This window comes from Martes martes (genome assembly GCF_963455335.1).
Source record: "Martes martes genome assembly, chromosome: 2".
Classification (NCBI taxonomy): Eukaryota; Metazoa; Chordata; class Mammalia; order Carnivora; family Mustelidae; genus Martes; species Martes martes.
In genome coordinates, this window is record NC_137889.1 from 65,043,139 (window position 1) to 65,067,514 (window position 24,376).

The window sequence follows — 24,376 nt, forward strand, 5'->3', positions numbered from 1 at the left end:
AAGCCACCTGTATAGAACCCATAATGGAACACAGAACATTTTCTCTGCATTATTATTGTATGTCTTTTGTCTCCCATCATCTGGAAGATATTTTTAATTATGTAAATGTTTTAAACACACACACACACAGAATAATAGCAGGAGCCTCTACATCTGCCATCTAGAACTAACAATGTAAATAAATGCTAATATTTTTGTCATATTTATTTCAGATCTTTAAAAATTAAACATGGCCGAGTTACGCCCTACTCTCTCTTCCTCCCGCTTCCTATTCATCTTCATTTGAGAAGGGAACTGCCCACTTTGGAGGACTACCATTTCCTCTCAGAGGTATATATTTTAATGCCACATGTATGTGTCTATAAAAAGAGCATACACTACCTGCTTTGTTTTATGTAAATTTGTAATTCAACATGCACATCCTCTGCAACTTATTTTTTATTCAATGTTATAATTCTGAGATGTATCCATTTTAATACAGGTAACCATAAGTTAATTCGTTTCCACTGATGCAAGTTTCATTTGTTTAAATATATCACAATTTACTTATCCATTCCATTACTGATGGTCACTTGGACTGTTTCCTCTTTATCGCTATTATGAATGATGCCCAAGGAACATCCTAGGGCATTAATCTAGGATACAGAATGGAAGCAGAATTGCTGAGTCACACATCAGTGCACATCTGCTGCTTTCATTCCAACCAGTAAGAGATAAGAATTTCCTTTTATTCCACGCCCCCACCAAATTTGTTGCCAGCTGACAGGTGTTGAAAGGATAGCCCCATTGGTGCTTTTATTTGCATTTCCATTAACACCAGTAGGCGGAACATTTTTCAAATGTTTTCTGACCATTTGGGTTTCTTCTTTAGTGATTTGTCTCTTCATATCTTTACTCATTTTATTGTAAGCTTTTCCTCTTCTATCACTAAGTAACACCATCTTTAATCCTAGTATTTTTTTGCCTTAAAAATTTCGTCTGATAATAATTTTGTTTCTTTTCTCTCTTCCTTCCTTCCTTCAACTTTCTTCTGCTCTCTCTTTAGAATTTGCCTGTTATGCTTTTTTTAATCCCTTATTTTCAAATGTCCCAAATAATTATATTTCACATGTCTCTTACATAAGCAGCAAAAAACTGGATTTAAAAAGTCTGAGTCTCTGTATTTTAACAACTCAGTTTAAAGTGTTCTCCTTTACCGTGATTACTGATGGTTTTGGATTTTTTTTTTCCCTAGCATTCTAACTTTCTCTCCTCTTTTCCTTCTCTTTATCTACTTTACTGCCTTTTACTGGGTTGATTCAGCTTTTAAAAAGTCTCCCTCGTGGTTGGCCGGTTAGCTCAGTTGGTTAGAGAGTGGTGCTAATAAAAAGTCTCTCTCTTTGCTCCAGTACTGGATTTAGAAAGTACACTTTTATTTTCATTCTTTAAATAATTATCAAGTTGTGAATTTGTATACTTAAAAGTCAAAAGTTAATCAACAGCTTTTCCATGAGCAACAAGCAAACAAATAAAGTCAACTATCTTTGGTCTACTGCTTCCAGTTCTCCTTGTTACAGGTCTTTAGAATTTAGATTACACCTGTTTTCACATCTCTCCTAAAATCAGTCCTCCTCAGACCCACATGCCCTCATCTGTCTCATTAATGATGGGTTTCTTTGATTACCACTGTTTCTTATACCTTAGCTCACACTTCAGGGTTTTTTGTTTTTTTTTGCTTTTTTGTTTTTTTACATATTAAAGAATACTTTTTTTCATAATTCTTTAAACAGTGGTCAGTCATTGAAAGTTTAAGTCTTTCTATCTTGATTTGTCTGAAAATCTCTTTATTTCACCTTCACTCTTCACAAAATTGTAGATTTCCAGCTTGACAGGTAATTGCCCTCCGTACTTTGAAGCTAGTACTCCACTATAGTTAGGCCTTAAGACCTGCTTTTGTGGAAATTTGTTAGTCTAGTTGTCATTATTTTACAGGTAACCTGCATTTTCTCTTTGGTAGCTTATCCCAAATTCCCTGTTTATTTGATGTCTGCAGTTTCATTCCGAAGAGCCTGAGTGCAGAGTAGTATTTCTCCTCTTGGAATTCAATAGCCCTATTTTATTGGAAGGTGTAAGTATTTCTTTAGTTCTGAAATGTCCTTAGACATTGTTTCTTCAAGTATCACCCCTGTCCCATTCCTGCTACTTTTTCTTTTTGAACTCCTATTAGCAGTGCATTGGATCTTCTCACTGTGTCCCCCACATCAACCTTCCTTTTGTAGTCTAGATGATTTTCTCAGATCTGTCTTCTAACTATATATATTTGTGTCTAATATGTTTAATGTCTACAGTATTTTAATGACAGTATTTTTTCATGTCTAGGTGCCTAGAAATATTCTATTTAGTTCTTTCTCAGACATCTCTGTTATTTTCCATAAGGTACTTCTTATTTTCTGGCTATTATATCTTCTTTCTCTAAATTATGTCTTTATCTGTTATATCTCTAAATACTTTTAACATTATATCTCATAGTTTCTTTCAGATTTTTCTTTTGTTTGTTCAACTTTTGCGGCTGCTCATATGCATACCTACCACACACTGTTTTGGCCTGGGTGAATCCCGGGGCACTGACGACGGAAGGGACTCTACAGGAAGTCTCAAGATTTACAACTGTCAGAGGTAGAAGCATTCCACTTGTTCTGGACCAGTTTTTATGCTAATTTCTTAGGCTTAAATGCTTTTTGCAAGACTTGTGTAGTTTAAATTTAGATTCCGCATTTGATGTGATACAGGCTTGTGTTTCTTATTTCTTTCAGCTTCCCTGCCATGTCCCTGGGCTGGCTGGCATGTTGAGTTGTGCTGTCCTTGTTAGGAGACAGTGAAATTCGCTGCAGAGCCATGGCTTTATGCAAGAGGCTCCATTTCTGGCCCCAGCCTTGCTGGAGTCTATGTTCTTGATTCCCGTTCCTGTTTGTGTTCTTATATGCACCCCTAAGGCATTTATCTACAACCAGGAGTCTGTGGGCCAACTACAGCTTTAGCTCCAAGTTACACCACTCTGGCTGTGAATGCCCTCTTCTTGCACCTGTTCTCCACACCCCCCCCCCTTTTAAAGCTTGCCTATATATTCAAGACTTTCTTTTTTAAATGCAGAATTTCTATGTGTTCAGAGGAAAAAAAGGCTCAATTCAGTTTCACCGTTCTGATTGCTAACTACAAGCTTCTTAAAAGCAGGATCTATGTCTGGCTCACCTTTCTGAATGTCAAGTAGAATATGATAGCCAAGTATCATGTGTCAATCTTTGCTCAATAAATATTTCATGAATGAATGAGAGAAGAAAAAAGTGAAGAACACAAAATGATTTGCATATGATGATGATTAGAGCAAGAGAATACTGAAAATTTACACAAAGGTCAAATGTCTAATAAAATAGGGCATTTATAAAGTTCTTCAAAACTTTCTCCAAAAAAGGAGAGATTTTGGTTGTAAAATGGGATGGAGTGAGTAACAAATCAGGATATCCGTGGAATACAGCACAACATGCATTTGATGCTTGACAAATGAAAGAGTGGACTCCTGTGCATTTGATTCCTTAGGCCACCTGGTGCTGGAGAGAGCACGGGCACCCTTGACTTTAGCCCAGCAGGGTCTTGCTGATGTGCAGCCCATTGGCCCTTCAGGGTGCTGGCTTTGTCAATCTGTGATCACATCACTTCTGAGACCCAGACTGACTGCATGTCAAACTGGGATACTAATAATAATTCCAACCTTGCAGAAATGTAGAAACCAATTATAGGCAAATTCTTAAATTATAAAGTACTATTAGCTTTTTTTTGTTTTCTTTTTTGTTTGTTTGTTTTTTTTTTTTGTATAATAAAGAAAGTAAAATTCTTCTTGAGAGACCAGTGATCATTTCAGTTAAAACAAAGCAAGGAATAATCAAATTCTTGAGATGACTTTATAGGAAAACAATATTATATTGTTACCATTATTTCCCTATGTAGGGTAAGGCAGGAGAAAACTCCGAGAGTGTAGGTTTTCAGGGAGGTGGAAGGAACTTGCCCGGAGTAGAACGTGAGGGCTCAGCACCTCCGTGTCAAAGTGTTTCTGTTCTCAGATGTGTTGACAAAATATCCACACACTGATTAAGGTGACTTAAAGAGAGACCTCAGATGCTACTTGAAGAAGATGAGAGCATGAGCGACCACATGCCTAAAGGAAGCTTGCTTTTGCCCTTTCAGTATGAACAGGATCTCTTTACCTCTTTCTTGAGGTCTTATTCCCTGAGTAACCTCCATGGTCTTCACAGCTATCACTTATGGGGTGCCTACCATCCACCAATGCTAAATTTAGTCTTGCTAATTCTCACAGTGCCCTGTGAAGAATTATCCTCATGTTCACGATAGGGAAATGAAGGTACATGAAGCAGCCAGAAGTGGACTCCATGTTCTCGGCTTCGTACCTCAGGTCATGTTCTCTCTCCACGCTTGCCAACAGCTCAGTGCTGTTTTAGCTTTTTCTCCAGAGGATCTCTTTCCAACTATGAAGAGATGTTTGGTACCTCATATGTTTTGTTATTACATTCACTTATTTGTTTATTCTTTGCTCCCCATTACGTGGTAAGATTTTGTGTTTTCAAACTCCACTGCGTGAAATTGAGTTCTCTAAATGAAGAGCACTGGGTACTCAATATAGCTTGAAATCTCAGGAAAATAGGCCATCTTAAAAACACATTTTACATCACATCGTTTTTGCACAATTAGATTAAATGCATGGAAATGTACATCCATAGAAGTTGAAACAAGGACAACCTTTTTGGCATGACACTGGTATTAATTTTGCAATATTACTTCACAGAAATACTCTTTGCTATATGCTTTTATTCATTTTATAATCTTACCTCATCTTCAGTAGAATAATGTAAAAATACATGAACGACTTTGCGAAAAAGGTGAAATCTGTATAATGCTTCTAAAATATAAAAGTCAGTGCAGAAGTTATCCCTGAATGCTGAACTAATATGGAGGCAGTGGAAGATTACTAAAGTAGGAAATAGCCCTGTATTCAAGTGAACATTAGACCTGAATAACTGACAGCCTTCTGAACAGGGGGCACATGTTACGCATTTCTAAACATCTCATTTGCAGGAAAAGAATGAACTCTATTTTTGGATAAATAAATAACAACAACCAAAATGGGCACAGAGACCCAGTTCTGATTCCAAAGGCCTTGGGATAAAATATACAAGAATGATAGTCCTAAAATATTTTTTAAAAACACTTTGAAAAAAAAAAAAAGAAGAAAAAGAAAAAAGAAATATTTCAATAGTTTTGAAAACCTATCATTTTCTCAAACTAAGAAACCAATTTTATTCATAGCTATAACTTCATCTGGTTCTCTCTGAGAACACCCATTACACTAAACTACAATCACAGGGTCATTTGGAAATAGTTTTAAAATATTAAAATAATCTAACATCTCCAAACCTGATTAACTTGGAACAAAAGTGAATAATTGAAGAGTTGGAAAATATATTTTTCCTGGCCTTTGAGAGAACTTGGGGTTGAAAATGGAGTTCATTTTCATGGTAACAGTGGGAATGAGAAAAAGCCCTATTATAATCAGAGTAGGAAGGATGTTCCCAATTTATTTTTTGTTATTTATTTACTTATTTGGAGGGGACAGGGAGGGCAAGCAAGCAGGGGGAGGGGAAGAGGTAGAAGGAGAGAGAGAATCTCAAGCAGACCCCCCACTGAATGTGGGGCTCCATCTCACAAGCCTGAGATCATGACCTGAGCCAAAATCAAGAACTGGAAGCTTACCTGACTGAGCCGCCCAGATGCCCCACGAAGTTCACAATTTAAATGATCTGTATGCTAATTTCCAGCTTTTAATTTAACTAAAGAACTGAACAACTTTTGTACCTATAGGGCCCATGCCATCTTTGCCATTATTACGTTACCAGTGTTGCTCGACTTTATGAGGCTAGTCTTCTGAACTATGGGTCAATGGCTGTCAGAATGGACACTTCTGTTTTGGTATTCAAGTACTGGCTTACCAAGACACTACTCAAAATGTATTTGAGAAGCTTCGTCATTCGGTTACCTGGAGGCTCATCTGGAAGCAGTTGATTTGGGAAATTACTGACCCAAATTTAAGGAAATCCTGGAATCATATTTATGTTCTGTTCTGTTGGAAGTAAATATCTGATAAGCCCAAATGACAAACCATTCCAAACTATGGGTATCTGCAGAACTCAGGAGCTCTAAGTATTAACCTGAACACCTATTGTGGGTCCTCATGCTCTGGCTTCTACAGGGAGGATGCAAACGAACTTCTTAAAAGAGACTCTGCAAAAATTTAAAGCAGGGCCTCAGAGAGACATCTGTACGTACATATTCATAGCAGCATTACTCACAATATCCAAAATGTGGAAGCAACCCAAGTGTCCTTCAATGGGTGAATGGATAAACAAAATGTGGCATATACATTTGATGGAATATTATTTAGCCTTAGAAAGGATATTCTGACACATGAGCCAATACAAACGCACAAAATGATATTCTGTTGAGTAAATGAGCCAGTTACAAAAAGTCAAATACTGTAAGATTCCACTTAAATGAGGTACCTGGAGTAGTCAAACTTCTAGAGACAGGAAGTGGAATGGCCACTCCCAGGGGCTGGGGGAAGGGAGGAAGAAGCACATATTTACATAACATTGTGAATGCACACAGCATTACTGAGTTGCATAATTAGAAATGGTCAAGTTGGTACATTTTACATTATGGGTATTTTATCACAACTGAAAAAAAATTTAATTAGAAACAAAAAAGAATCTCTGCAACCCATGAGACTATGTGCTATACTCTGATAGAGATTAAGAGACGAGGGTTTGTGTTTAATTAAGTAACTTCTCTTAGAGTTCAGGCTTTTCATTCATTCTTCTTCTTTTATAATATATAAAGTATCTCTTTTCTTCACTCTTTTTACTACTTGCTTTTGGCCTTTTTGTGTCTTGATGGACTTTCACTGTATGTGCTTTTACTGCAGGCTGTGCTAAATGCTTTTTAAAAGCAGGAAGGGTAAAAATTCTTTTAATAAACCATAATTTCAATAAAGTCAGTCACAGAAACACTTTCTAAAAGGCCTGTCTGTCGTAATTTTGGTACCCTAAGGGAGAAGGGAAAATAGAACTACCTTTATCACTCTTTTCTCTTTCTAAGAATTCACATTTAACAAACATAATCCTTTCACATTGGCTGATTTTATAAATGCCAAAGCAAAAAAGTTCCCAGCTCTTCCACCTATGGGAGCCTATGAAAGGTACAGTGACATTTCTTAACTGAAGATCCTTTAGCAATATTGCACTAAACTGTACCGTGGTCACCTGCATGTCTTGTAGGAAAGGAAAGCATCACTTTATTTAGTGAGGAACTACAAAAATAAACTTCTGAAACATGTCTCATCAGCCCACGGATTAAACAATCACCAACTCCCATCACTCTGCAGGTCCATGTCCTCCTCCTGAATAATCATCTCTGATTGATTTTTGTTATGTGCACAGGTCCCAAATGACACCAGTACTAAATAAATATCTGGTAGCCCCTGAGATTAGATAAATCCAATGGATCTCACAGACCTTGAGATGCTCTTAAAATGTACATATATTGGGGCACCTGGATGGCTCAGTTGGTGGAGCGTGTAATTCTTGATTTCAGGGTTGTGAGTTCGAGCCCCATGTTGGGTGTAGAGATGACTTAAAATCTTAAAAAATATATATATTTTATATAAATATATACATATATGTATTATATATATAAATATATAAGCTATATATATATTATTTATATATATAAACAAAACACAGCAAAGCTCATTCAGGGCTGGACTCCTTGAAGCCCCTGGCATCTCAGGAAGGCCCTTCAAAAACATGTTTGCTAACATGCTACTACTTCCGTAAATTGCTCCTAGGAAGGCATGCGTGTATTACATTGCTGGAATGCACACAGCAGCCGTGTCAATCTTACAACACAGAGTAAAATAACTTGAGTGCTACGGTACACGTACAATCACAGCCAATCTGAGAGGCCAGACCTTACATCTGATGCTGCAAAGGACACCATCATGTCTGAATCAATGTGACATCTTGTTAAGTGGTCAGTATAACAGATGGTCCTTGTCTTAGGCATGTTATTTTTCTAAAAAAATAACGTGCAGAAACAGGTTTTTTTTCAAACCTTAATTAGAATAAAAATGACCTCAATTTCAACATTCAAATCATTCCAGTTTATGGTATACATTTTTTTTTTCATAATCTTACCAGATTTTCCCCTCACTGACAAACAAGATCTATCTGTAGAAGGCCCCTCACGCTCGCTGCAGTTCTGGTATGTGTTAGAGCACCTGTGTCATTTATTTACAGCCAGGCCAGAACTCAGCCACTTTGGTCTAGGAATTGCTGGAAAACGTTTTTTGTGGTTGCCTTATTGTACCCGTGAGTGGCATCCCAGTGGTCTCTGTGACATCCACTGATTCTCTAATAATTTTACATGGTCAGCTCTAGTAAGAGTTAAAAGATAATTCAGTGTTTTGTCACCTTAACTGGTGCCCCAAAAGGGAAGTGCCCTTTTTTTTTTTTTTTTTTTGTTTTTTTTTGTTTTTTTTTTGTGGAAGTGCCCTTGAATCTAAGAATCACAGTTGCCACTGACTGTAGTAGATGTTACGCAGATCTAAACAGTATTTGACAATCTAAAAATTTAGAAGGGGCTTGGTTACATGGCAACCATAATTTACCACTGACAGTCCTAGAAATCATCAAAAAAATTCTTTTAACCATATATTTTATATATAGTGTTTTGTAAAAAAAAAAAAAAAGTCTTTGGTACCTTAGATTTTTATATACTTACATAGTTAGTATTTCTTTTGGATACAAGGACACATGTTTCTGGTAGAGCAAAGAAAACGTGAAGTCATAACCCACTGTGAAAATTTCCTCTTAACTGCTATATTAAGGTGGAAATATCCAACAGCATGCTTACAACCTTATGAGGACTTCATAAAATCCAAACCATGTTAAGACTTAACACCTGAATTTCTCTCCACACAGAAAGGATACAAACACCCAATATTCTCTGGTGAAAGAATTTTTAAAAAATTATCCAAGCCTCATTTTTGTAGGATATAGACGCTAATATCCTACAAAAGACTCTAATACTAACTTTCTGCAGATTTAATGGTATGCAGAACACAGACGTTTCAATAGAAGACAGAAAACCTTCGTGACTTCTTATCGCTTCAAACAAGGACATTTTGGGTATATACTTAAAGACACTGCTTAACTTCAATAAACGACCACAGTTTCCTCACTTGTAAAAAAGGAGTCGTAAAACAGTAAAATTCCTACCTGATAACTAGTGAACTTCAAGAATGCGAGCAAAGTTAATTGCTGAATTCGGGAGTATGGCTAGACTGTCATGGGCATAAAGGATGACAGCAAATCACTTTTCCTAGTACAAAAAAAGATTTGTATTAAATTGCAACTTATGGAGTCGTATTCTTCATGAAGCAAAAGGCACATTCCTCTAGCAACAGACCTGGCACAGGTTATAAGGACGGACATTTACTCTGATAAAGCCCAGGTATGTGGTTATGCTTCCGAGGCAAGAGCGGAGCGTGGCTCACACTTGCAGAGGTGACTTTCCCAGTGTGTTGCATGGGTTGGGGTGGAGATGTGGAAGGTAGCGAGCAGCTGTGCTCCCATTCCAGGATCACAGACTCCTTCTTCTATCCGCAGTGCCTTTCTTTGGAAGAAGAAAATAGCTAAACCTCTAGAGACTGTTATCACAGACACTATTGCATTCACTAATCAACCTGGGTCCTAGAAAACATTCTCAGGTGCCATCGCTTTGTATGAAAGGTAGTTTATTTTGTTCGTGTGAATCCTTCTAAAAGCTGACAAGTCATCAGCCTAAATAGTAATAAAAAAAGATGATATTCAACTCAATTAATCTATTAGAGATGAGCCATGTTGTCCTTTCTTATTATTCTGAACATCTGTCACAAAGCAGATTTTGTTCAGGACACGATGAACAACTGCATCATTCATGACTGGGTGAAGTAAGTATGATAGTACCAGGTCACTACACCAGCAGTGACATCTGTTTCCCGTAAAACATCACCGGTCAGACACATACTACACATGCACATGAGGTGGCGGGAACGCCATGCTTATTCAAAGCGTAGCCTAACTGCTCCTCATCTTCTTTATCCACGTGTAGAAAATACCTAGTCAATACAGCTGAGGAGGACAGCCGATGTTCCTAACCTTCTCTACTCAGAAATTCTGTGACCTTCTGAATGTTCTCTAATCAGAACAGAATGGCCATGCGGTCTTTAAGGACAGACAAATGATTCTTTGGGTTTCTGTTTTCATCCACTAGAAGAAACACACATTGAAGGCCAATGCTTCAAAAGCGTTAGCCCCCGAGCGCCTGGGTGGCTCAGTTGGTTAAGTATCTGACTTTGGATTTCGGCTCAGGTCACGATCGAGGACTCTTAGGATTGAGCCCAGCATCTGTCTGGCTCTGTGCTCAGTGTGGAGTTGGCTTGTCTCTCTCCTCTGCTCTTCCCCCAGCTGGCACTCTCTGTCTCTCTCTCTCAAACAAAATAAAATATTGAAAAAAAAAAAAAAAGTGTTAGCTTGCTGTGATCTCTTGAAAAGGCAGGACCTCAGTCCCCAGCCGGGCACTGGGTCCCGCACCCTGGTAAAAGAGTGTGAGTCGAGACCCTCCCTCACTGTACTGCTGGGCACAAAGAACTGGGGGGTGGTTCGGTAGCCAGTTGACAGCAGTGTTTTTCTGCAACAAGTATAAAGAATAGCAGTCAGGAAAGATATAAAATATAATAAAAATTAGAAAAGCAAAATCACTCCTCTGAGTAGTTTCTGGTACAGAATTTCAATGATTTGAAGACCAAGACTGGTGGACCTTGAGTGAAAAAGTCTCCCACTTCGGGTTATGACTCCAAAGAAAAGAGCACAAGGGGTCATACTGAAGCCAAAAAGCAACTTTTTGTGTTTACTGTTTTTCTTCCCCTGCAAAGGTGCAGGACAGCCTTACTACACCTAATTTCAGAACTAAGACAATAGCGTACAGCATAGTGGCTGGTTAATAACACTGTATCGCCTATTTGAAAGTTGCTCAGAAAGTAGATCTTAAAACTTCTCATCGGGAGAAAAAAAGTTTGTAACTATGGTGACAGATGTTAACTAGACTTACTGTGGCAATCATTTTGCAATATGTGCAAATATGGAATCATCATATTGTATACCTGCAACTAATACAATGTTACATGTCAATTATGTCTCAATTTAAAAGCTAAGCTGACAATGGGATATGACATTTTTATTTGATAAATGAGAGATAGTGTAGGGCTGTCAAGTCACAGGGGGAAGAGGACAGAGGAGAAAAAGAGGAAAAGAGAAAGCCAGAAAAAGAGTCAAGCTGAAGGGGAGGGCTGAGACAAGAAAGAAAAAATAAATGTCAGTTATGGCGGGAAGGAAGTTAGGGAAAGCAGAACTAGTGAGAAGAAAAGGGGAGTGGGAAAGAAACAGCCCCTTCCATTCTGAAGTGTGAGCCCACAGTTCTTCATGCCCCATGCACAGTTCGATAGCTTCAACACTGAAATTCAGAGACTCGTCCCCTGTGCCGCTCAGGTACAATTCCTCATGCCTGGACCATAGAGCATCGTGTTCACTGTACCCATCCGAATTCTAACCCTCCTTTGGAGGCTAACACAAGTTTTAAAGTCAGATAATTCTGCCAGGCAACTTTCTTTGCTCTTTTCAGCCCAAGGGAATCACCTTCTCTTTAAATTCCTGGAGCCCCCATCTCAAATAAAACTTATTTGTCACACTTGTCATGTGGACTCCATCCTGTTGGGCCACCACTCTTGTGTCTTGGTCTTAATTCACCAACCGCCCGACAGAATTCTGAAGGATGGAAATTGTGTCTCTCACACTGGGTTCCTTGCAACAGCCACCATGCTGCTTTGCATATTGTAAATATTCTCATCATTTATTAATGACCAGTGAAACGCAACCATTGTTCATAATTTTTTTTTTTAGCTGAACAATAGGAAGACATAAATTTCACATTAGGGGAAGCAATTAGGATATTCACTTATAATAATGTCCTCCTCCCTTTTAATTGGCCTCATTTTAGTCACAAGTCCTCATAGCTATAAGTTATCTTGCTGGTAAAACAGAATCATAAACTATAGGAGGTTGGAAGAGACCCTAAGACCCTTCCATTTCCATTACTTTATAGAGGCATGGAGACATAGGGCATAACGAGAACAGCATGAACTTCCACGGAGATTCTGGGCTCAAACCTGAGAGCCACCTCTCAGCGGCTATGCGATCTTGGATAACCCTACCGAACTTCTCTCTGCCTGAGGCAGCTGAATTATTTATAAAGCAGTGATAATAGTATCTGCCTGAAGACAGCACTATATAAACAAGACAGCACACATAAAAGCATCAAGTAGAGAAAATGGCACATAGTAGGCTCTGTAAATGTTCTGATACTAGACCGAGAGCCCTTTAAGCATGAGGACCACATTCTACTCAGGTGCGAATCTCAGATACCTTGAGAAGAGATTAAGTCCTTCCTGAATGAGAAAACAGAGATCCAGACCACAAGTGAGGCTTCCCCAAAGCAAAGCAGAATAACAAGTCTGGGTTGGGTTTTACCGATCACCTTGTCTAGTGTTTCTCAAAGTGTGGTCTGGGGACTCTGGGATATCCCCAAGACCCTTTCCAGGAGTCTACAAGGTACTCCTTTTTCCAACTAACTACCTGCTGAAACAGGATTTTTTTTTTTTTTTTCCATATACTTCAGCCAAAACAACCTATCACCACAGACTAAATATGAGAAGCAGACAAGGGAATACAACAGTCTTCATTTAAGTCAGACTGAAAGGATTTATAAAAAAGCAAAAAGAGTGCCATTAATACTTTTGTTAAAAAAGTTACTTTCCATAAAATATTTATGCTATGCTGTTTATGTTATTTATATAATATGTACTTGTTGTTTTAAAGCGAATGATAAGACCATATTCTAAAATTTTGTTTTAATTTCTTATATGGGTAAATAAATATAAATAATACAAACAAAAGCTCTAAAAGCACCAGCTCATCATCCACCAAATTCCCCCTCTAAAGCACTTGATTGTACCCTATTATCCATGTAAGTGAAGATGATAAAGACTGAATGTTTGTGTCCCCCAAAATTCATATGTAGAAATCCTAACCCCCAAGGTGATAACAATGGGAGGTGAGGCTTTGGGGAGTAAATAGGTTAACATGAGCACAGCCCCCATGATGGGATTTACAAAAGAAGCAGCAGCAGAGACACCAGAGCTTTCTGTCTTCCCATATGAGGACACAGTGAGAAGGCAGCTGCCTATAAGTCAGGAAGAGGGCCCTCCTGGAACACAACCATACGGGTACCCTGACATCCAATTTTCAGCCTCCAGAACTGTGAGGAATGAATGTCTGCTGTCTAAGCCACCCAGCCTGTGGTATTCTGTTATAGCAGCCCAAGGTGACTAAGACAGAGAGTGATATCATACCTGCAGCAAAAAAGAAATTAAGAGTTTATGAACTCCTAGTTCCATTGATTCTACTGAGGCACTGGTTATCTCAAGGTGGAGGAGCACAGGTGAGGGGCCATTAGACAAAGGATGCCACCTCTGTAAATATGGACCCTGACTGGGGCAGTATTCCTACTGCAGAGACACAGAGAGCTTTTTTTTTTAATTTTTTTTTTTAGAAGATTTATTTTGAGAGAGAGTGAGAGTGCATGTGCAAGCGTGGGGGGCAGGAAGGGCGAAGCAGAGGGAGAGGTAAACTGAGAATCTTAAACAGACTCTGCAGAGCCCAACACGGGGCTGGATCCCAGGACCCTGAGATCATGACCCAAGAGCTGGAGGCTTAACCAACTGAGCTATCCAGGCATCCCACAGATGAGCTTTAATAAGTAGGAGGTAGGTCACCAAATATGGCCCCTTTTCCCCTTTTTCCCTTCTCTACTTATTTTTTTCAGAAAAGTATCAATGCCAGAACCAACCTCCCGCCCCTGCTCAAAAATTAACCTCTTCAGAGCCCTCCAGATACACAAATCTATTATTTTGCTTAGGTTTCATGGGTGGACGTGAGGGATTGAAACCCAAATCATCTCTCATGTATGATATAGTAAAAATGGATAATCATGTGATTTTGGCTTTAGAAGTGTCTAGAGATGAAATTAACTGAATAGTTTATATATCAAGACACATTCAAGTGCGTTCTCCTCCCTCACTCTGGAGGAGGATGATCAAAGACAGCATCTATGTGTCTGTGATGACCTGTGTCAAGGGAGGAAGCCTAGCACTCTCCTCAGTTTTGTAACAAACTTACACATTCCTCAGCACCTGCCCCAATCTTAGAATGTAATCATTGCATCGAAATTAATTTTTCTCTGTTTATTGATTATTTAAAAAAAAAAAGAAATTCATCACAGTGATTTTATCTTGTATTGAAAGGAAGAGTATTTTTAGCTCAAGGGACCAAAGTCTTCGGCGTGAAAACTGAAATACAAAGCAACACGTTAATATTAGCCACACTAAGCCTTTTACAGATAACATGTGACCTTAAACTTGTTTTGACTTTTAATCAAAATAAAAAAATAGCTCCCTCTAGTTATTCAGAATAAAGCTTGGACATTTTTCTTGCATCATTACTACTTGGTGCAATTTTGGGGCATCTGGGGGTTTCAGCTGATTAAGCATCTGATTTTTTATTTTGGCTCAGATCACTATCTCAGGGTCATGAGATTGAGCCCTTTGTGCGTCTCCACAATCGGTGTGGAATCTGCTTGAAGATTCTCTTTCCCTCTCCCTCTGCTCCTCCCCCGTTCAGGTTCTCCCTCTCTCTCTCAAATAAATAAATAAATCTTAAAAAAAAAAAAAAAAAAGACAGCCAGTGCCTTTCTTCAATAGAAGACTGGTTATAAAAAACAAAACAACAAGAGCAAAACCAGAAAAATTCCCGAAACCCAACCCCCCAACCTCCTTCCCCTAAAAAACTACTCTGGGCAACCTCTATATAGTTCTACAGAGCTTAAACAGTGCATTCCATTTACAGTCTCCTTTCTGTTTCGATTTCATACTATACTGGCAATTACCTGGCTTCATTAACTAAGGAAATTTCTCAAGTATGCTATAAGATGCAACATGTAGCAGTGTTCCTGAAGGAAAATTTGAAATAATGCTATAAAAATGAATCTTTTTCATTAATTTCACATGCTGTGCCTTAAAAGCATTGTAGAGTAAACCCGTATCAGGAATCTAGCATCTGACATGTGTACTAGAAAGAGCACTCATTAACAGACCCCAAAAAGCCACTGAGTGCCAATATATACAAAGTATTTTGCTAAACATTAAGGAAAGTTTTTTTTCAAGTATGCTTCCTACGCTCTAGAAGTTTACAGTACAGCTGGAGTGAAAATGTGTATAAAACATAAAAAGCAGCAGACAATTGATACAGAAATAAGTAATATAGAAAACACAGTTTTGGGGGCAAAAAGTCCCTCTTGATTTTGAAGATAACAGAGGCCACCAGAGAGGAGGAGTCCTTCAGGGTAGGTGAGGGAGAGGAAAGGAAAACGTCAGGAGCAAAGGCACAGCGGTGGGAAGACGGGACTAAGGGAAGAGAAAGGTTAATTTGGCTTGTGCAGAGTTTATGCAGAGAAGCAGCAGGAAATAATGCTGAAAACAGCATTTCAAAATTAATTAGTTCATCAAGCACTTACTAATGCCAGACAGTATTATAGGTGCTGGGTCTGCGAAGATAAACCAGACAGGCCAGGTTCCAACCTTCTCTGAGTCTACGTTACGGTGGCAGGAGACCTACCACAAAGAACAGAAATGTGCGATATGATGGGGAGGGACTGGGCAGGTGGGTCTCTCTAGATCTGACGTTCGGGCTTCTGGACAAGGAATACTTCCAGCTGAGACAAGAAGGGGAGAAAGGACCACCCTCCTGCACAGAACAAATAGCAGGCAGAAAGGGTCTGAGAAAAGGATGAGCTTAGATCCTTCAAAGTACTGTAAGGAGGTCAACATGGCTAACCAAAGGCGCTCGTAAATCTTCTGAGAGAACCGAATTGCACCTTATTATTTCAAACACCACTTTGTCGTAGTCGTACACCAGGATGATGGTATGTTCCCTGAGCTACGGTCCTGGGAGACACAGCAGGTAGGACTTCTTCACCTTGCTGCCTCCACTTCTGCTCTCCCACCCACCCCCCACCACCAGCACGTGACCCGTGTCTTCTCCCTGTTGTATTCCCAGTGCCTACAACAGTGCTTGGTTTACTGAAGTTGCTCAAGAAACATTTGTTGAGTGAATGGACTGGATAAATATCACTTACCACCTTCTCCTAAGAACAGTCCAAACTGAGAAGGCTGGGTTTGGTGAAGAAGGAGACAGGTCGAGGAATGAGTCAGAAGGTTTACCTGCAGTCCTGGTCTTAATCTCCTCTCTTGGGTGTTCTTGCCTTCCTCAGGTAGGGTAGTGCCTGACCCCTGCATGCTCATTTCAAGAACTTCCCTTAATGTGAGCAGGAACCCAGAAGCAGCACCCACGGCCAAGTTACCCATTTATTAAGACCTTCCCTCCTCTCAAACCTTTTGCCGGAAATGTCTAGAAGTAACTTTTTGCTCTGACTCTACTTCTTATCACTATGCTAGCTGATTAAAGGGAAGAAATACTGTTTTCAAAGAATGGGAGAAAAAGGAAGAGAAGAAATACCTTTTGTTTGGAGTTCTGCACCTACCTTTCCTCTGCTTTCCTATGTAACTGAATGCTTATTTCTCTTTTGTAGCTTATAAAATCTCCTCAGGTTTCATTGTAGCGTTGCTTACAGATCCCTCTGCCTTCAGATAGCAAGAGGTCTTCCACACCCTACCTTTGTGCAACAGAAAAAAGGCCATTCTGCAATGTTTCTGCCACTTGCAGGCAAGGACTGACCATTTTCTAATTTGTGCCATTGTTTTTCTTCATTCATGAGTGTCGATCTCCATAGTCTACAGGGGCTGGGCATGAGGGAAAAGGGCCAGGTTCAAACAGCAGGCAGCAGTGGGAACCATGGGGAGAGGGGCAGCATGTGCACCCTCTAAAGGGGGAGCTGTGGCTCCTGTCCGACTCACAAACGGCCACACCATTCTGCTGCAGACTCTGGCTTTCTCGCTGGTAGAACAGGACCCAGTTTCATAGGGTCCAGTGGAAAGATAAGGCATAGAAGGGGGACTTTTTGTTCTTTCAGTTTATCTCTTCATACTGACCCAGAGGAAAAAAGAGAAGAAATCTCAGAAGACAGGAGGTATGAGTAGGTATGTGTGTGTATGTGTGTGTGCACGTGTGTGTGTGTGTGTGTGTGTGTGTGTGTAAGACACAGAGAGAGACAGAAAGAGATGGAGAGGGAGGAAGGAAGGAGGGGGAGCAGGAGGAGGAGAAGGGCAGGTGGTGGGAAAGGTTGGAGGTCAGATACTGGAAACTACACAGAACAGTGTCCCAGTGAGCACAGGGGAAGTAAGAAATCCTGTCTGGAAGCCACAGAGAGGGAAGAGAAGAGGGGAAGAGCCACTGGGGATAGAGAAGAAAAGTAAATGAAGCCAGGGAAGGGGAAGTTGACCCAGGCTCATCCTACTTCCGTGGCTCCTCTCATCAGAACTCCTGTCCCCCACCATCACTGGCTCTCACCCTGCTGGAACGAGGGTCCAGGTACAGAAGTCACCTCTGGAGTACCAACCATGCTGCCTTAGGAGGGGTGGGGGAGGCTTGCCATGTCCTAACTCCATCCACTCCTGGCCTTCGTGGGGACACCCTGATCCCAGCTGGCACAACAGTGACACAGCCTTGGTATACACAGCCCGAGTATGAGCCAGGCCTCTCAGAGCTTTAGGACCTTAAGTGAAGAGGGTCCATAAGGGCACTGTGGCCTGGGGAGGGCCTCTCATTAAGGACAACTGGACCATGGCAGCACAGTGATCCCCTACTGGGGCTACAACAAGGACAGACAGCACTCCATGAAACAGGAAATGACTGCTAACTGAATCTATACTTCCCTCCTGGTGCTGCCACCACACAGTCAATGGCCGGGAGGAGGGGTTCACTTTCCATCACTAAGAAGCTGAGGTTAAGGAGTCTAGGTCCGGGGCAGACACACTGAGAGCACTCATTCAGAGGGGCTCAGAAAGTGGCACCAAGATTTAAACTCTTCCTCCTACCATCTCTGAACCAAAAATATAAATAAATAAAATTAAGGTTCAGGAACCACAGAGGCAGTGCAAGATCACTCAAGAACCATTTTTTGTTGGGCTACCACTTGGTACAATATAAACACGCTTTTAAATATACTTTTGATTCTAAAATATTGGCCAAGACTTAAAAGAGAGTAGTAACACGGAACCTGCCTTTCAGAAATTTAAAAAAAAAAAAAATTGGAAGAAATTTCATTACAGGCTTAAATGGCAGTTTTAATATGTGTACTGAATTGATAAGAAATTTGAATACTTGCAGCGATCTGTAGCAATATATGATAAGCTGTTTCAAGGTACAATTGAATAATTAATCATTTAATACATATTTGAAAAGTTTCACATTTATAATAAGAAAAGTTCTATGCTAATTTAAAGTATTAACTCATATCTTCACCCCAATGTTTAATAAAAAAAAGATGGGAAAGAATGTTTTCCTTAATTATTCCCTGCTCCCCACCTTTCCTCCAACTCCAATAAAGCCAGTACACAGTATAAGGATAAGATCTTTGGGAACTTTCAGATGTGTTTCACAGGAGAAGGCACAAAGAATCAACTATTAAAGTTTTGGTCACGGTTTTAAATATAGCAAAGCTTTGGTATGAAAACTGCATCCCCTATCACACTTCTTTATCATAAACGTCATCCTCATAATTAGCAATGATAACGTAGAAAGCATCTTCTAGCCTAATTAATAGATTGTTTGCTTCATTTGGTCAATAATTCATTCATTCGGCAAATATTTAGAGTTCCTCCTTTGCCTTGGACACCATGCCAGGTGCTGGAAATTAAAAACTGATTACGACAGAGCTCGTGATTTCAACAAAGAGGTACCAGGGAAACAAAGTAGGGATACAGACACCCAAGAACTGCAGGTGCAGGTGAGAGGTGGCCTGAGCCTGTGGAGGTTGGCGGGAGAGCAAGGGAGGATTCCGCAAGAGCGGATCTACCTGCCGCCAAACGGCGTATGTTACTTCCTTGCACCCTTGGAAGGGTACTGGCTGAGGGAAAGTCCAGGGACATGTTGAGCAGACAAGAATGTGAAAGGTGTTGGCAGGCAAGTGGGAGGCGTCCTTCCCGCTTTCCGGTTCAGCACCCACTGGGCTCACATGGCTTTTAATGCTGGTAGCCATACTTTCTGAAAAAACTCTCTTTCCTTGGGATCTCTCCTGTCTTGGGTCCTTTACCGCTTCTTAAGTGAGCTGAGAATTTGTTATCTTCAGCTGGAACCTCTTTCTAAGCTTCAGGTGTGGATAATAACTGCTTATTTACTATCTTTCCTTGACTAATATTTGAAAAGCAATTCAATTTTATGTGTAAGACTGGCCTCACACTACCCCTTCCTCTTCCCTTCTGAACGCTGGTCCTCGACCCCTGCTCCCTTTTCCCAGGCAGTGACACCACATCCTACCTGGCACTTAGGGCAGAGGCCTGAAGTCTTCCTAGACACCCACTTCTCCCCCCCTCTCCATTCTCTACCTGAATCTGACCACCAGCAATTCCCGTAGATTTCGCCTTTCGACATCTTGGCATTTCTCTCCATGTCCCATCACTACACAGCTCTGCATGGAGTTCCTTCCTGCTGCTGGGTCTGCACATGCTGGGCCGTCAGCCTCCATCAGCATCCCTCCTCCTGTACTCCCTCCACCTGGGTGACACTAGTTTAAGCAATACCAGGGAAGCTTTCCCGACTAGATTAATACCTCCCATTAGCTGCCCCCAAAGTGCTTGCTCTTTTAATACTTACAGTCATAATTTTCGGATCCTCTGATCAAGATCTGTCTCCCTGATTAGACCTTACGTTCCATGAGCCAGGGACTGTCTATACATTTTTCCCCTATTCTGAAGGTACTGTTCAGAACACTGGCAACAGTTAGCAAATATTCCTTCAATAAATGCGGGACGAAGCATGCATGTGCGTGCAGACCCTAGCTGCAGTCCATCCTCTCTAACTTAGTAGTTTCCCTAACAGATACAGGGTCTGTGACAGCATCTGATAACAGAACTACTGATCAAGCTCTTTTTGTCGGTGTGATCTGATCAAAAGGCTTTACATTATTTCCAGGTGTTTTCTGGAAGTAGGTTCTCTTCTTTCTCAACTTTAAAAAACAAGCTCTGCCCTATTCTTTCTAGTTGAGAGAAACCTACAGAACTCTAGGGTGAGGTTAAGGTCAAAGGTTTAAGAACAAGACAAAACTTTCATTCTAATAATTATATAATATATAATATCATAACATTTAACTATTTATAACATTAGAAAGCCATTACTGTGTTTCCGCTTTATCTGTATTAGTATTTTTTACAATACGAAAATGTACACAAAGTGTATATGACCTCTTCTATCTTTGGTTTCTTATTTATTTCCCAAACCTTTCAATCACGTTAATTTAGGCTTCAAATATAAGCTTTCTCCTAAATCTCATTTGTTAAAAAGGATTCTAACAATTTTGTACTGTTTCGAGAATGTATATACTCGGATATGTGCATACAATTAAGAACTAATAGAGTACACTGAAAGCATAGGCAACAAAAGAAAAAAAATAAACTGCACTTCATTAAAATAAAAAACTCTAATTTTAAGTGCCTCAAGGAATACTATCAAGAGTGAAAAGACAGCACACAGAATGGGAAAAGTATACAAAACACATCTCTGATAAGGGTTTAATATCCAGAGTATATAAAGAACTCCTACAACTCCAGAACAAAAAGACAAACAATCCAATTAAAAATGATCAAAGGACTTGAACAGACATTTCTCTGAAGAAGATCTACAAATGGCCAATAAGCTCGTGAATGGAGGACATACATCATTAGTCATTAGGGAAATGCAAATCAAAACCACAATGAGAAAGGACTTCACAGCTCCTAAGAGATAAATCAGAGAAAGACAGATGCTGTATGATACCACTCACATGTGGAATCTCAAAAAGGCTAACTGGTAAAAACAGATTACAACAGCGGTTACTACAGGGTGAAAGGAGGGGGAAGGAGAGGTGTGGTTTTAAGGGTACAAACTAGCAACGAGTCGACAAGTTCGGCAGACTTAATATACAGTATAGGGAATTTATGAAATATTTTATTATAATCGTCAACCTTGCTAATGGACTAGATCTTAATTACTCTTACCAGAAGAAATAAATGACAATCATGGGACTTGACAGAGTGCTAAGTACCAGCTACAATGGTAATCATATTACAATATATAAATATCTCAAATCAACGTGTACACCTTAAATTCACACAGTATTATATATCAAATATATTTCAAAACCAAAAAAGAAAAAAAGAAAAGAAAAAAAGAAAAACAAACCCATCCCCAAACATTTTATACTTACTAGGGTAGCTATTAAAAACAAAAAAACAAAAAAACAAAAAACCTAGGGGCTCCTGGGTGGCTCATTTGGTTAAGCAACCGACTCTTGATTTTGGCTCAGGTCAAGATCTCAGGGTGCTGGCACGGAGCCCCGTGTCTGGCTCTGCGCTTAGCAGGGAGTCTGCTTGAGAGTCTCTCTCCCCCTTTCCCTCTGGCCCTCCCCTATTTCTCTCCCTCCCTCCCTCCCTGTCAAATAAATAAATAAATATTAAAAAAAAAGAAAAAAAAGAAAAAGCCCTAAACAGAAAATAAGTGTTAGCAAGGATGTGGTGAAACTGAACTCTTGTAACTACTATTGCATTGCTGGTGGGAATGTACAATAATAGCACAAGTCCTGTGGAAAAGAGTATGGTGGTTCCTCAAAAGTTGAACGCAGAATTACAGTATGCTTCAGAGATTCTACTCCTAGATATACACCAAAAAGAAATGAAAGCTGGGACTCAAACAGATATTAGCATACGAATGTTTATAGCAACGTTATTTACAATAGCCAGAGGTGGAAATAACCCAAGTGTCTATTGACAGATGAATGAATAAACAAAATGTGGTCAAAGCTCTTTACTTGGTAAAGATAAATAAGGTAGTTATATTTTATAAAGTTGCAGCAAACACTGAATCCGTGAATACTGAACTCTTCCTCCTAAGGGAAATACAGGGTTGTGTTCTCGAGAGCCACTGATAACTTTCATCGCCTGATCTATATACATAATTCTGTTGTATGTCTATTTCTGCTTAAGGGCACCTTATTAATAGATATATACCTGATTCATTAGCATTGAACTTACAGCCAACAACACTATAACTCATGCCTGAACGATGCTTATCGAAGACCTGAATTTTTTTCCCCTAAGGAACGTCAGACTTCCTGCTTTAGGAACACCAGATAGCACTTCAGCCCTCTGCTTAGAGGTCACTTTAAACAGTGAAATCACCAACAAAAAGCACAAAAATGCAAAAAACTTGGTACTAAATAGACCATGAAAAGGCCACTTGTTCACAGTATGAGAGCCGGAACAAGACGGCAGAGAGTCTCGGCTGAAATGTACACACTGGGCGTCGCAAATGTATTGCTTCTCTGGGCACATCTGCGGAGGACTATGGAAGTGCTGTGTGTGTCCGCTCTGGGGTTACAAATACATGTAGCCAGCAGGTCAATTCACAAATACAGAATCTGCAAACGATGAGCATCGATCCTAGATACATACATTGGACTATCATTCTGCCATAAAATGAAATTCTGATACACGGTACAGTAAGAATGAGCCTTGAAAACCTTATGCTTCAGTGAAATAAGCCAGACACAAAAGGATACATATCATATGACTCTACTTGGTTGAATTACCTAGAACAGGCAAAGCCATGGGTTAGAGGTTATCAGGTGTTTGGGGGAGGGGAGACTGTGGAGTTCTTGTTTGAGGGGTTCGAAGTTTCTGTCTGGGACGATGAAGAAGTCCGGGAGATGGGTGGTGGGGAAGGTTGCACAGCAGTGTGAATGTGATGAATGCCACTGAACTATCCACTCAAAAATGGCTCAAGTGGAAAAGTTTTATGTTATATGTATTTTATGGGAAACTTAATAGATGTACTCAATAAGACCAAACAGATCATTTAAATCGCCAGTTAAAATCAAATGGAGACATGCTGGATGGCATGGAATAGAGATTCTTGTTTACCCACACTTTTAAAACAAGGAACATGTTTTTCTTTTGGTTTATAGACCATATTTGAAAACAGGCTTCCTATTTAATAATATCAGCTGATTAATGAGGAAAACAAGTAGATGAAAATGTGCATGTCAGTTGTTTGGCCTCACTTCATGCTTTTGGTGAAAAATTATGCAGTAGAATTATTCTTTCTGACTAATTGCCGAAAGAAGAGTCACCTTGAGAACAAACAACTGATGTTCCTAATTTATATTGGAATAAAACAGTCTTTGTGTCCTACTGTATTGGGGTGAACTGGACTTTGTAGGGAAATTGCTACGGTACCATTTAGGTATCTTGGCACTAGGAGTCCACTTCTAATCTTTTGCATTGCTTTTCTGTCTTTTATTATCAATCTATTTCTTATCTGCTTCCTTCCTTACTGAAAACCCCTATTTTCCCTATCTAGAGAGAGACATCTGTTAGAATATGGCTGTGGTTACTATCGTAATTCAAATGTTCCTTTTTTATATTAGGTGTTTCTTGACCCAACAATTACAAAGAAGCACTGATGGAGATAAACATAAATGAAATGTGCTAATGTAAACTTAACATAGGAAGGGATTCATGGCCAAAGAAATCTCTCTTACAATTCTTTTGATCTTTTAAAATGCATCATAATACCAAAGATGTTTCACTACAGAGAAGCGTTTTTGGCTTTTTTTTTTTATGATTTCAAAGAATGGTAATTATGAGTGTCATGAAAACACATTGAGCAGCCGTATACTGTTAACAATAGAACCACTATATGAATGTGGCTAAAACTGGCACTCCGTACGTTCCCATTTCCTAGAAACTAGAGAGTCTTCTCAAATGGAGTAGATACCAGAAGAGACTGTTTTCTATTAATCGTGGCGTTGTACCAGTCAAGTTTTTAGAGCCAACTGGATCATCTTTCTTTTGGGACAATTCCCACATACTATTATATGAGATCTATATATACTGATTTATATATACTCAGAC

The 24,376-nt window shown here is 39.6% G+C and overlaps 1 protein-coding gene across 2 annotated transcripts in view; it reads right to left on the reverse strand.

The window, feature by feature from the left end:
* Positions 1 to 24,376, reverse strand: part of NR3C2 (nuclear receptor subfamily 3 group C member 2) — a 337,191-nt gene that overhangs the window by 44,951 nt on the left and 267,864 nt on the right. The gene's annotated exons all lie outside the window — the stretch shown is intronic.